The 14,314-nt window shown below is 34.4% G+C and overlaps 1 pseudogene; it reads right to left on the minus strand.

Moving 5' to 3' along the window:
• Nucleotides 1-426: 426 nt before the first annotated feature.
• Nucleotides 427-9,278, minus strand: LOC143613002 (protein FAR1-RELATED SEQUENCE 5-like; annotated as a pseudogene).
• Nucleotides 9,279-14,314: the final 5,036 nt, after the last annotated feature.

A 14,314-nucleotide genomic window follows, 5' to 3' on the forward strand; every position in this document is an offset into this window, starting at 1 on the left:
GTGGTGGAAAATGTACCTCATTTTTTTTAAAAAAAAATTACTTTTTAAATGCACATCAACCATGAGTTAACAAGTGGAAAAATGTTTATTAATAGATAAATAAAATTATAAACCAAAAACAAGTTTGATTCATATAAACTAGAGTTACATAACCCTACATAATATTACAAAACAAAAAAAAAGGGCTTAAAAACATCGATGCATTTAGTTGATCCTTTGTAGTCACATAACATTACAAAAAGTGGGGGTCAACTAGAGTTACACAATATTAAAAAAAAACAAGGGCTTAAAACACATTGATGCATGTAGTTGATTCATTTTTAGTTACATACTATTACAAAAGAGGATCAACTTTTCTAAATCAAAGCTCACATGATATCAAAAAGTAAAATCACTTAGCAAATGGTTTAGCTGTTACCATTTCCTTCACATATTCCCCACTTCCATCCTTATTTTTTCCACCTCCTTTCGTTTTTTTTCGGCCTCAAGTTTCTTCAACTTGATTTTCTCGCAATTTCTTGAGTCATGATCATTCACATATTGCTTACAATTATTGCATAACCTTAGAGGTTTTTGAGACCTTTCAACTTGTTTTTCAGCCTCTCGCACGATACAATGAACGTGACCGGTACCTTTGTTTCTAATTACGTCCGGATTCCCGACTGCCATCTCCAAATCAATAGCTAACGCCCAATCAACTCTTCAATCACCACTGCCTTATTTTGAGAAGCATTTGTCATGTCTGCTTTACCTAGAAATGTGTGGTCCTTCAAAACTCTGATCTCGCGTGCCAGTGAAGCCAAACCAAGAGGGTCACTTCTTAATGCATCAACACAGTCGGATATTATTTCAAAAATCTCATGCCGAAAACCGGAACAGCCGGTGTTATCAACCCGATTCTGGTACCGAGCTTCCCATACACGTTTGGGGAGAACATCCCTAGTCCACCTTTTACTAATGTATTGGGAAGGGATCTTGTCTACTTTTTTAACTCGGTAAACACAAAAAATGTGTCAGCATAAGTATCCAATTCAGGTGAAGCTCTTACATGAAAAGGAAGACGAATGATCTTTACTATCATATTCAACATGCGGTGGTGCAAAAAGACAGCATGGATAACTATTTGGTTGGCATTGAATTATAGAAAATAAAATGCATTTATAGACATAGGAATGTTTATAATAAAGTTACACAAAAACCAAAAGATGTTAATATATATCAGCAATGGTTTTTTTCACATAAAAAACATAACATATAAAAAAATATAACATATATTAAAGTTAAAGTACATTAAAATATATTTAATTATAGGTTACCTAAACCCAAAAACTGTTAAACTACATGGTAGACAAACACCAAAAAACTGTTAATATATATCACCAATGGATTTAGTCACATAAAAAGATATAGCATATAAAAACATATGTGGTTTTAAATTAAAAAATATAATTAATTATAGGTTACATGAACCCAAAAAATGTTAACATTTATTAGATATTCGTTATGAGTTTACCGTGAAAATGTTGGTGATATCCCGGTTTTTATCAAGATGGGTAACAGAATACACATGTATGCCATCAACTTCTTCCGTGCCGGATACATAACAAAAAAACTTCTCTTTGAATATTTCCTTACGAACTTCCTGGAATATGTTGTTTGAGTATAAATCAAAGGCATGTTTCTTTATGGGCAAACCAGTTTCATCTTTAAAGGAGACTTCGAATGTCTTGTATCCGCACAATTTTTGCATGTAGTGTTGACTATCCATTCTTGTTTCAAAACACAATATGAACTGAACAAATGTGTTCGCGCTGGATGAGTCAACTTTGAAGGAGGCATTAGAGCTTTCACACCTTGATGTGGTCTTCATTAAACAACACATGGGAATGTCTCTAAAATAAGCCGGCACCCATTGATCCCTAATTGCGTACATCTCTTTTAGCCAGCCGTGCTCTTGCAAACCAAAATCTTCCATCAGCTCTTCCCATCTAGATTCAAACGTAGAAGGCTTGATAAACACATTCCAAACCAACCGATGAATCCTAGCCCGGATGTTTGTATTATCTAAAAGATCGCTAGAAATCTGATTCACGTTTAAAAGAAAGCAAAACAAACATTAGAACATTACGAAGAGCACGATTGAGACATGCAAAAAGCCTATGACTAACCAAACACTAATTCACAGTGTGTTACCTTGGAAGGTAATTTCTTCATAATGTGCCACATGCAAAGCCTATGGCGGGATTGAGTCATAACTTGGGAAATTGCTAGCTTCATAGCGGGATCTTGATCACTTAAAACAAGCTGTGGTTGTTTCCCATGAACTTTAATAAAAGCTTCAAGCACCCATTTATATGATTCTATGGTTTCATTACTTAACAACCCGGCACCGAATGTGACGCATCTCTTGTTGTTGTCAACACCGGTAAAGGGTACAAATATCATTTTGTACCTAAAATGCAAACAAGTAAATGTAACAGTTACGCAAAAATGAAAAAGTTACAGAAATTGTAAAAGGTTAAGAAAATGTTAACTAAATTAACAAAAGACTTGTTGGTTTTATAAGTAGCATCAAAAGCAATTACATCCCCAAAAGCTTGATAACTTATCTTCGATATTTCATCGACCCAAAAGACCGATTTCAATTTCCCTTTTTCAACAACGAAGTCAAAATAAAAATCTGGTAAACTTTCACAACGATCCTTCAAGCGGTCCAGAACTAATTGCGAGTCTCGGTCACCAATATGTATCCCCATAGAGTTGTACCAGTTCTTGAAATCTGTCCGTTAACATTATGGTGACCGCCTTTCATTAAAACTTGCAAACGATGAGCTATAGTAGGACCAATTTTATTTAAACTCATTTGGTGAATAAACTGTTGGTTTGAGAACATGAGCTTTCGAGATATCTTGGTTAAATCTTTGTTGTACTCTTCAACTAAAGGATGATTATGATTTTCACATAACTTTATGACATTGTACACGGACGTTTCTTCGCATACTTGTAACGTAATGCTTGCTGGACAATCGGTAACGGAAAATGTACACTGCCTCATTTTCAAGGAGCTCTCGCATAACGTGTCAAATTTACGTTTACCATGTGGTTTGCCAGCTTTATTACACCTCAAATACTTATGTGTAACAACATTCTTCCATCTCTTGGTCTGTCCTTTTCGAATTGAGAAACCAGCCTTAAAGGCATAATTTTTGTAAAACCGAAGAACTTCTTCCCAACTATTGAAAGTAGCACCAATCGCCGGTTTTAGGTGGGGCACTAACATCAGGACACCAAACGTGGTTCCGTTTGGAGTATGAAAGAAATTGTCTCCCTCGGACTCATGGGTATCTTGAAAAAAAAAGTCAAAAAAGGACAAAATTAGCTATACATAGTGATGATACTAATCCATTTTCATAAGTTGTGTACAAAATGACAAAAATACCAAAAAAACATTAAAAAAAACTAATTAAACCTGTTGTGACACATAAACAAACTAACATAAAATACGTAAAATAACTAATTAAAACCTGTTGTGAGACAAAAAAACTACAAGGTAAAAATTATAAACTGTCACTAAAAGATAAAGTTTCAGTAAAAATGTAAAAACACTAAAAAATGTAAATTGTCACTAAGGGGTAAAAATACTAAAAAAAATACAAAAAAACTAATTATAACACATTAGTAGTGCAACATAAACAACTAACATAAAAATACAGAACAACACACATAAAAAAACAAACCTCCGGATTCATGTGACCGAGAAAGAACAGGAGAGTTGCAATTAACTTGGAAAACTGGATTCACATATAAAAGAGACGAAACAACCACATGATTTTCACCTGCAAAAAAATAAAAACCAAGATTGAAATTTGGTAGTACAAAAATCTATATCTATATATACTATTAAAAAATTTCATTCTATGTCCATATGGCATATTTGTGTTGAATAAATTTACTATCTTCCATAAATAATAACACATCATAGAATTTCTTAACAATAAAATAATTCAAAAAATAAAATGAGTTTTGTAAGGGATGTTTTAATTGTAACCCTAATTTTCATCCCTTTCTCTCCCTTCACAATCACCCGATCTCACGCCTAATTTTCATCATATTCTTTCTTCCAGTTTCAATCGCTGATCAACCTTCACTGTCATCTAATCGATCGATTTCACATACCTTCTTGTCTTCTCCAATCTTCAATTCCAAACAACATTGCTGTATACAACTATTATAGGTATCGATGAGGTGTCGATCTTCATGGTAAGTTTGCTGTTGCTCCTAAAAAAATTGAGTTTAAAATTTAAATAATGTATTAAAAATTTAGATTCATTGTATGTTTTGTTGCCAGGCAATTTAAGGGTGTTATCTGAAGCCATTTTTAACATTAACGTCGCGTACTGCCGCTCTCTTCTTTCTTCCGTTAGTATTTTTTTAATTCACTACGGACCGTCTTATTCTAATGTGCATATTATTTAAATTTATGCTTTCTAGATGTGAATTGAGCTTGTGATAGCATTTGGATTACTTTACTTTTGCTATATTAGTATTTTAGAAAATTAGAAATTAAAATCTTGCTCAACCTCTGTCCTTTTTATTAAACGTTATCATGTCTGTGTAACTACAATTTGTTCTATATCTACGTTTACAACTACTTTGCTTTTGTTTCAACTCCCGGTGTCCTATTTCTACGTGTACTTTTCTTCGCAGAGGTGAGTTCTCTGGTGTTGGCTTTTAGTATGATGAGCATTCGGTTACTGCTTAGATCGTCGCTTTTATAAACCGACATCCAAAGTAAACAAATGTCAATGATAATCCTTCAAAAGCGGGTCGAAACTGATATCATATACATACAACGAAAGTCTATGCAACTGCGTTCACGGATCAAAAACCATAACCTCAAAGAGGCGGAATCTAAATTCACTAGGTACAGTTACTATCCTTTTCTGGTGTTGACTTTACTATATAGGCTATTAATTTGATTTTCTTCAAAAACGTTTTCTAAAGTCAACTCCACCATATTTTAATTGAATTCTTATAATTAATTAAACTAACAAATAAAAATCTAGAAATTCGGTTCAGTTTTTATACATGCAAAACCAAAATCGTTAGTTTGGTTTTTTACAAAAACATAAAACCAAACTGTCGGGTTTTTTTTTTTTCAGTTCAGTTTTTCGGACCTGTTTCTGGCACACCCCTATGCAGTAACAAGTTTGGTCTATGATTTTAACCTTACATCTACTATCCTTAGTTAATTTACTATTTGTCTAATCTACAGCAACGTTGCGTAATTATTTGTCTAATTTACAATAACGTTGCATAATCTGAGGGTTCTGCATGCTATTTATTACTAATTATATAAAGATGTAATTTATTTGATTTGTTGCAGTTTCTAGGGAACTGATGTAGATATCGCTTACTGTTGGAGTTCATGCTACTCCAAAGATATCTAACATGGACGTACAACATCACATAATGCTGTTATGACTGATAATTTTGAGTAAAATGAGTTCGGGTTGTAACAGGTATGATTGAATTGAGTACGGGTTGATGTGGGTTGTTTTAAAAGATTATCAAATTGATTCGGGCAAAAGAAGGTTGTGATTAGAATGAGTTCGGTTTGAAACGAGTTTTAAATTACACTATTTTCAAACTTTATAGCCAATTTCATTATTCATGTATTCTTAGTTTCTATGTTAATTTAACGGGCGGGTTTGGTTCATATTTTTTTCTAAATCGTGCTACATTTATTTTTAGGCTGGCCGCTATTTAGTGCATATTGTTTTGATGTCAATCAAGTTTTGTTTGTGTTTATATGTTAATTATTTTTTTTACACACCTACAGATTAATTTTTTCTACACACTGGCATATCAATGTATTAGAAACACATCGTTTACTTGGTGATGTTGATGTCTAAAAAGATTGGTGCATACTCGAGGGGCAAATCATCCCTTTATGGAAACAATTGGTATTTTCAAACTTGATGGAAAAGTTTTCCGTTGAAATATTTCCTTTATGATGTAACTAGCTTTTGAAATATTTCCTTTATGAATAATTTTTGTATCTAAACTTTTTTTATTGTACCTAATCTTTATTTTTTAACTGTTTTTAATACTTTCTTTACATATGAATATGAATTGCAGTTATATCAAGTAATTCCTCCAATAAACATATAACGAAAACTTTTGTCTATCTTAAACTATATGTCTTTAGCTAATGATTTCTATATTTTCACCCATGTCGTACACGGGTCAATAACCTAATGAAATAATAAAAGAAAACAATAACCTGGATATTATTCAAGGATGTCCAGCGGCAGATCATTTGATGTTGAAAAAGCATGCGAGGGATCCATGATTACGAATTAAATGAAACTCATTAAATACTCTGAGGGATGAAACTCATTCAATGTTCGGCAAGAGCTAATTGGGTTTTGGAGGGGGTGGGAGAAAAGATGAGGAGTAATGAGATAAGTTTAGGTGGTTAAGTTTAAATTAACTATGAAATCAAAGGTCAAATCAACAATACGGCTGGATATAATCTAGGATCAGAAGATAATTTATGGGATGCAGGTCATAAATTCATTGGACTATTTTGCCCCTTCTAGATAAAACATGGTTAAGATGGATATGGTGATGTGGAGTGTTGTAGAGCACATGTTGGGTTTCCAAGAGTTTTCTTAAGTGGGTAGGGTTTTTATTTTATACTTGCCATATATATATATATATATATAACGCCTTGCTTGCGGTGCCCGCATATAATATATATATGTGTGAATCATTGGGTGGGCAAAAGTGAAATTGCACTAATTTTGATGTTATTTTACTAATCTCGTGAAAATAACGTTAAAAGTGGCGGAAGGTTAATCAGGCATCATGTGGTGGCATTGATAGCCAAAAAACAAGGGTACATACACCAACCGACCGGTGTGCCGATGGTTGAGTGTTATGTGCCTTATGCCCAAGGCTTGATGCAAAACTACTATCGAGTCGAGGGTCTCACCGGAAGCAGCCTCTCTATTCCTACGGGGTAGAGGTAAGGCTGCCTACATCTTACCCTCCTCAGACCCTACCATAGATTTACTATTGGTGGGATATACTGAGTACGATGATGATGATTATATATATATATAAAATAAAGTAATTAGGTTTAAACATTAAGGATACATATTTTTTAATATGTATTTAAAAAACTCAGGCTTACTAGATGACTAGGCTGAGGCAGTTCCTATTGGTCCGTCTTGTTGGCGACATCTTGTTGTCGATTATAAATCGTTGATGACAAATTTCATAGGTGACATATCCACATATTGATGTTCATAGTTTAAGCATTCAAGATATTGTAATTTGTTGATGACGAAGTTATTCGACCGATGGAGCACCTGAAGCATCGGCATTTTAGGGTTGGAACGATTTGAAATGTTACGTTCAAATCAGGGAAATATATTTTCTATTTTGATTTTGATTAAAAGTATGTGAAAAATACAAAAAAATAAAAAATAAATAAAATAAAACCCACTCACTGTTGTATTAAGCAATGGTTGACTGGATGCTGCTAGCGGGTTCAACTAAAATTGATAGTCAAATCACAAATGAAACTATTATACCATAAAGTCTAAAATAAGCTACTAGACTAAAATCGATAATTTTAGGAAACCACAGGGATCAAAAGCGAGTTCACTCTATTATCATTATACCTAACAATAATTATCTTGACATAGTGTTACATCATAAAAGTTTAATATGTACATGAAATATATGGTTGATGTGTAAGCTATTGGGATCATATGTAAATGGTAACAATGATACATGTTGTGTCTTAGACACCTGGTACCTTTTAGCTTTTAGGAATGAGCGTTTTCGGTACTGGTATCGATTGGTATCAAGTTTTGAGTTTTCGGTATCGATACGGTACCGATATTTTCCGAATTTTGCACGAAATACCGGTTCCGTACCTGTACCTAGGGGTGCAAACGAGCCGAGCTGCTCGCGAGCTACTCAAGATCGGCTTGTTAAAAAGCTCGATCGAGCCGAGCTTAATCGAGCCCGAGCTCGTGCCTAAAAGTAAGCTCGTTTAATAAATGAGCCTGAGCTTCACTTATCGAGCTCGAGCCGGCTCGCGAGCCTAAACGAGCTTGCCATTTATATAATTTTTAAAATATATATTTAATATTAATCTATATCTGTATCTATACTATATTACAATACATATAGGAAGAGTAAAATAGTCTTTACACAAATCTCTTAATTTTAAGAGTTTTACACTAATTTAAGCATATGGTACAAGTGTTTAAAACAAAAGGTCTTACAACTTTCAAACCATTAGGAAACCACGGTTCTTTTAAGGGATAACTTCATAGAATAGTAATCAAGTTTTAATTTTGTTCAAATTAACTCACTCGTATTTTATTTTGTCTCAATTATGTCACTAAACTTTCAATTTTGTCTCAATTAATTCACTCAACTTTCAATGTGTCTCAATTAGGTCATTAAACTTTCAATTTTAGCTCAATTAGGTTCCTCAACTTTCAATAAATGTTCTAATACTATGTTTTTTACCTTTATATTTTATGTTTATAAATAACTTAAACGTCATTAAAACCAACATTTTTCTACTTTTTTATCAATAAATGTATCACTTACGATAATATAGCAGTTGTCCCTCTCGTTTTACAACACAAATTGAAATTTAAGTGACCTAATTGAGACAAACTGAAAGTTGAGTGACTTGGTTGTAGGGATGGCAAAAAAAACCAAACCCGATGGGGAAAACCGAAACCCGCCCCGAACGGGGCGGGTTCGGGGACACTTAATCGGGGACGGGTCCGGGTTCGGGGTTTCCCCGTTTAAGTTAATCGGGTTCGGGGCGGGTATGGTATAGCCTGTACCCGCCCCGTATACCCGCCCCGTATACCCGTTTAAAACCCGTTTAATTAAATATAATTTTTATATTTATATATAATATATTATTTATTATTTATTTTCCCAATAAGGCTGCCTAACCCATTTTCCCGTATACCCGTTTAAAACCAGTTTCCTACTTTCCCATTTGGCCATTTACCCTAACCCTAGAACAACCTCCCGCCCGCACGCCGCCGCGCATCTCTGATCTCACAGCCCGACTCGCCATTCTGCAGTCGCCGTTCCCCATTCTGCAGTCGCCGGACTCGCCATTCTGCAGTGAGTAGGCACAGCCCGTTCCCCATTCTGCAGTCGCCGCCGCGCATCTCGCCCGTTCCCCATTCTGCAGTTAGGTCAACACTCACTAACTCATTGTTCATTCTATTAGATCATTGACGGTTGTAAGTTATGCTTTGTGTATTGTATTAAGTGCATTGACTGTTGTGAAGCATGCTTGTGTATTGTATTAAGTGCATTGACTGTTGTGAAGCATGCTTGTGTATAAGTGTATTGTATTAAGTGCATTGACTGTTGTGAAGCATGCTTTGTGTTTTGATTGCGATGCTAAGAACATTTTCATTTTCATAATTATTCGTAGGATTTATGGAAGGACACACACAACAACCACAAACATCTCCGGGTGATAACTCACAAGCCGATAGCAATAACTGTATGAACCAATCTTCACCAAATACAAGCAATGAAGGTCCATCACACACAACCACAGGAGAGCAAACCCAAACCCCAACCCAAAATGATGATAGCAACATGGGTTCTAGGAAGCGAAAACTTACGTCAATTGTATGGAACCACTTCGAGAAGATGACGATCAATGGTGAAGACAAGGCGGAGTGCCACTATTGCAAGAGAAAATTAGGAGCTAAGAGTGAGAATGGAACACGCCACTTACTTGATCATTATAACAAATTTTGTCCAAAACGAAACCAAAGAGATATACGTCAACAAGTATTGGGGATGGGACAAAAAACAACCGACGGACAAACAAATCTAACTTGTTTAAACTTTGATCCCGACAAGTCAAGGAAAGATCAAGCCGAGATGGTTATTGTTCATGAATATCCTCTTGTGATTGTTGAACATCATAAATTTAGAAAGTTTGTGACCGGACTACAACCTTTATTTAAGGTTCCATCACGAAATACCTTAAAGAGTGATATTTTGAAGATTTATGACTTTCAAAAAGAAAAGACAATGGGGTATGTTTCATTAATTATTTGGTTTCAATATAATTAGTTATTACTTAATTGCCTTTTAATTTATATCTTTGATTTATTAAAGGATCTTGGAGAAAAATCAAAGCCGGATTGCAATTACCACGGATATGTGGACATCAGGTAATCAAAAGAAAGGTTTCATGTCAATTACCGCACATCTAATTGACGAGAAATGGGAAATGCAAAGCCGAATAATGAGGTATACTTCAAAATTTGTTTTATTAATTGCCACTTTAATATGTTGAATGTTTTATCAAATGTACTTTTACTAGGTTTATTTATGTACCTTCTCCACATACTGCTGAAGTTCTTGCTGAGGTGTTATATCAATCAATGTGTGATTGGAATATTGATAGAAAGATATCAACAGTAACAGTTGATAATTGCAGCACTAATGATTTAATGATTCACTATTTATTGGATAAGTTGTCTTTAAGCTCTTTGATTCTAGGTAGGGAGTTGTTTCATATGCGATGTTGTGCGCACATATTGAACTTAATAGTTCAAGATGGTTTATCTGTCATTGGTGAAGGAATCGAAAGAATTAGAGAGAGTGTTGTTTTTTGGACGGGAACACAAAAAAGAGTAGAAAAGTTTGAGGAAGCTGCTCGTCATTTAGCAATAGATTGTTCAAAAAAGTTACCTCTTGATTGCAAAACACGTTGGAATTCGACATATCTAATGTTGAAAGTCGCTATTCTTTACAAGGAAGTTTTCAAACGTTTAAAGCAAAGAGAAACCCAATATAAAACTTTGCCAACTGAAAGAGATTGGGAATTAGGTTCAAGCATTTGTGATAAGTTGAGTTTGTTTTATGAGCTGACTTTGATGTTCTCGGGTACTAAATATCCGACAGCGAATGTCTTTTTTCCATCAATATGTGAAATTAAATCTTCTTTGGGTATATGGAAAGAAGATCGAGACCCTATGATCAAGATGATGGCAGAGAAGATGATTGTTAAGTTTGATAAATATTGGTCGGTTATTCATGGGGTAATGGGAGTAGCAGCAGTTTTGGATCCTCGTTACAAATTGAAAGCAATGGAGTTTGCTTTTCCAAAGATATATGGTTCTGAAAAGTCGGAGAGTGCGATAATAAAACTTAAGGAGCTTGTATATAGGTTGTTTCAAGATTATGAAAGTTACAGTCAAGGAACTTCACGGGATGATGGTGTGAGATCAAGTCAAAACAATGCGGGGGGTGGAAGATTTTTCAACGAATACTTCACATTCGTTGAAGAGGATAATCATTCGGGTATGACTTATTATTTACATTAATTTAACTTTATTCATTAATTGTATTAACTTTATTTATATATTAGGTGTCACAACGGAGCTTGATTTGTATCTACAAGAGAAAGTTTGGATAAAAGAAACTGAGATTGACCTTTTAGCTTGGTGGAAAACAAATGGTGTCAAGTACCCAAGGCTGCAAAAGATTGCTCGAGATATATTGGCGATTCCAATATCTACCGTTGCTTCCGAGTCCGCTTTTAGTACAAGTGGTAGATTGGTAAGTCCACATCGTAGCCGTCTTCATCCAAAAACATTGGAAGCGTTAATGTGCGCCCAAAGTTGGTTGTTGAATGAAATCAAAGGTAAACAAACATTTTATTTTTTATTTTTAACTTAGCTACTATATAAACTTTTGACTTTTGTGATATGAATATAGCAACTTGTTCAGAAGAATCCGAGGCATATTGCCAAACTATTGAATATGATTGTGACGATGGTATTGAGGTAATACATATATATATGGTTTATCGTTTACATTTTAATATGGTTTAACATTGATTCTTATATAGTTTCCAATTAATATGTTAATGTTTGATTATCATAGCAATCCGGCGTGACAAGTGTTTGAATGGTTGAATGGGTGCGGTATGGACGTGTAAGAAGGATCAATCATGAAGTTAATTTCCGTTGTGATGGGAGAAATAAACATTTTTATGTATTAATAATGTCTTTTGTATGTGTAATGTGTTTGGATATTGAACTTTTTGTGTATTAATATTGTATTGTAATTTTGTATCATTTTCTTACAATCGGGTTTTAAACGGTGAACCCGACGGTTAAATGGGGATCCCCACGGGGAATTTAGCCCGTTTAAAAACCATTTATGCTAGACGGGTTCCCCGAATACCCGCGGTTTTCCCCGAATCCCCGATGGGGATTCCCCGTTTAGTCCCCGCGGGTTTTTAGACGGTTTTGGTAATGGGTTTTATAAACCGGGGCGGGTATGGGATTGGCATTCCCCGCCCCGAAACCGCCCCGTTGCCATCCCTACTTGGTTGGGACAAAACAAACTATGTGTTGAAAATTGGTTAATTGTTTTCGCTTTTTTTTATAATTTTGAAATTCGAATCCACTTCGCAGGCATTCTTTTACTTCCACAGCTGCACCATCTAGGGTTTCATTTTCTCTACCCCCGTCTTCCTGATTTCTCTCTACCGAGATATCGACCACCGGAAACCACCGCCTCATCCGGCCATCTTCTCTTTCAATGTCACTTACAAGGTACTCTTGACCTAACACTAGCTTGATTGCACTCTTATTTTCTCAGACCAATGATGGAAGTCCTTATCAACCTAAATCTGAATTGTAAGATGTAATGTTTTATTCAGATTAGGAGATACATTAAATCCGAATTTAAATTCAATAAATAACTGTTTACATTATAAAAACAAGGATATCATTATAAAGTTTGATTTTTCACTTGGTACAGCTATGAGGAAGCCCATACATTGAGCTTTTGATGAAGAAAAGATTAGTTGTTAAAAAAATTGTTTTTGGCAAGAATTGCCCTTCAACTTTACTTCGGTTCATTTTTTTTTTACTGTTACAGGAAGTAGCTGACCTTGTACATAGGGCACAATCACACATTTACTCTATTTAATTAGACATGGACAATTGATTGATAGTGTTTGTGATGATCCTTTCATTCAGGTTATTTTATTAATCATCACCTATTTTTGACATTGATTTGCAGGTAGCGGCCTTACTGTCACTTTTGCCTACAAACTTGTGGAAGTTATCAGAAGCCATCAATCTTAAAGTGGATTATTGGACTTCTTTATCCAACCCAGGTAAACTGTATATTTTATCAGCTTCTCTCTTTTTTCCACTCTTTGAATTAGTTAAAATATTGTTATAAAATTTGTTTTGATGAATTATAAATTAATTGTAGTTTCGTAGTAATTTTCAAGTCATAATTTCAAGCACTGAAAGATCCTTTAACTCAGCTTTAACCAGGGCTTTTGAAATCCATGTGGGGACTTCAGAGAAGGTTATATCTTTAATGATATTGGATTGACCAGAGCCCATCGGACAAGAGTGTTAAACTTTTGAACTGTCCCGATGTTGTGATACTTAAATCTATGGGTAATGATGCTGCTGTTGCGCTTAGAAACTGCAAGCGAATCTTGAAGCTAGAAGGCCAGGTAACTCACTTTTATTGTTTTAGGCTTCCATCTTTCAAATGCATATATGTACTACGCGCGTACACATGTATTTTATTTATTGTTTATTGGTTTTTTTGTGTATGCAGTGAGGGTGATTTTGAAATTATGTCCTGTTGAACGTTGACAATGGTATACAAACATAAGTGAACGCAAAAGGATACCTACTAAAAGTAAAAATATCACCAATCTAAAGTCTAAAATAGCATGATTGTTAAATCCAACATTAAAAAATAGACCAAAATATATAATAAAGGTTTTAAATATGAACTTACGTTGGTTTTAAGTTAATATTAGTAATAGAAAGTTTTGTATGAACATTTAAATTTATGGATACGAATGTTTTGATAATGTTGTGTTAAACTATTTTGTTAAATTCATATATGTAAATATATATGTTACAATGCACGTGATAATCTGAATAATTAGCATTTCCAAAAATGCTAACCTACACTCAAAGCAAGAACACATCTTTTGATAGTGGTGAAAACTGGGCGGGTTGGTTAACACATCTTCTGCTAAAACGAGTAATTTTTAGTTCGGGTGAAAATTGGTTTGTCAAAACGAGTAATTTTTTAGTTCGGGTGAAAGTTGGTTTGTCAAAACGAATAATTTTAGTTTGGGTGAAAATTGCTTGTCAAAATGAGTATTTTTAGTACGAGTCGATGGGTTTGTGTCAAAACGAGTAATTTTTATTATGGGCGAAAAGGGTTTGTGTCAAAA

This window comes from Bidens hawaiensis, unplaced genomic scaffold, assembly GCF_021521415.1.
Source record: "Bidens hawaiensis isolate Kalapana, Puna unplaced genomic scaffold, B.hawaiensis_p1.1 tig00036368_1, whole genome shotgun sequence".
Taxonomy (NCBI): Eukaryota; Viridiplantae; Streptophyta; class Magnoliopsida; order Asterales; family Asteraceae; genus Bidens; species Bidens hawaiensis.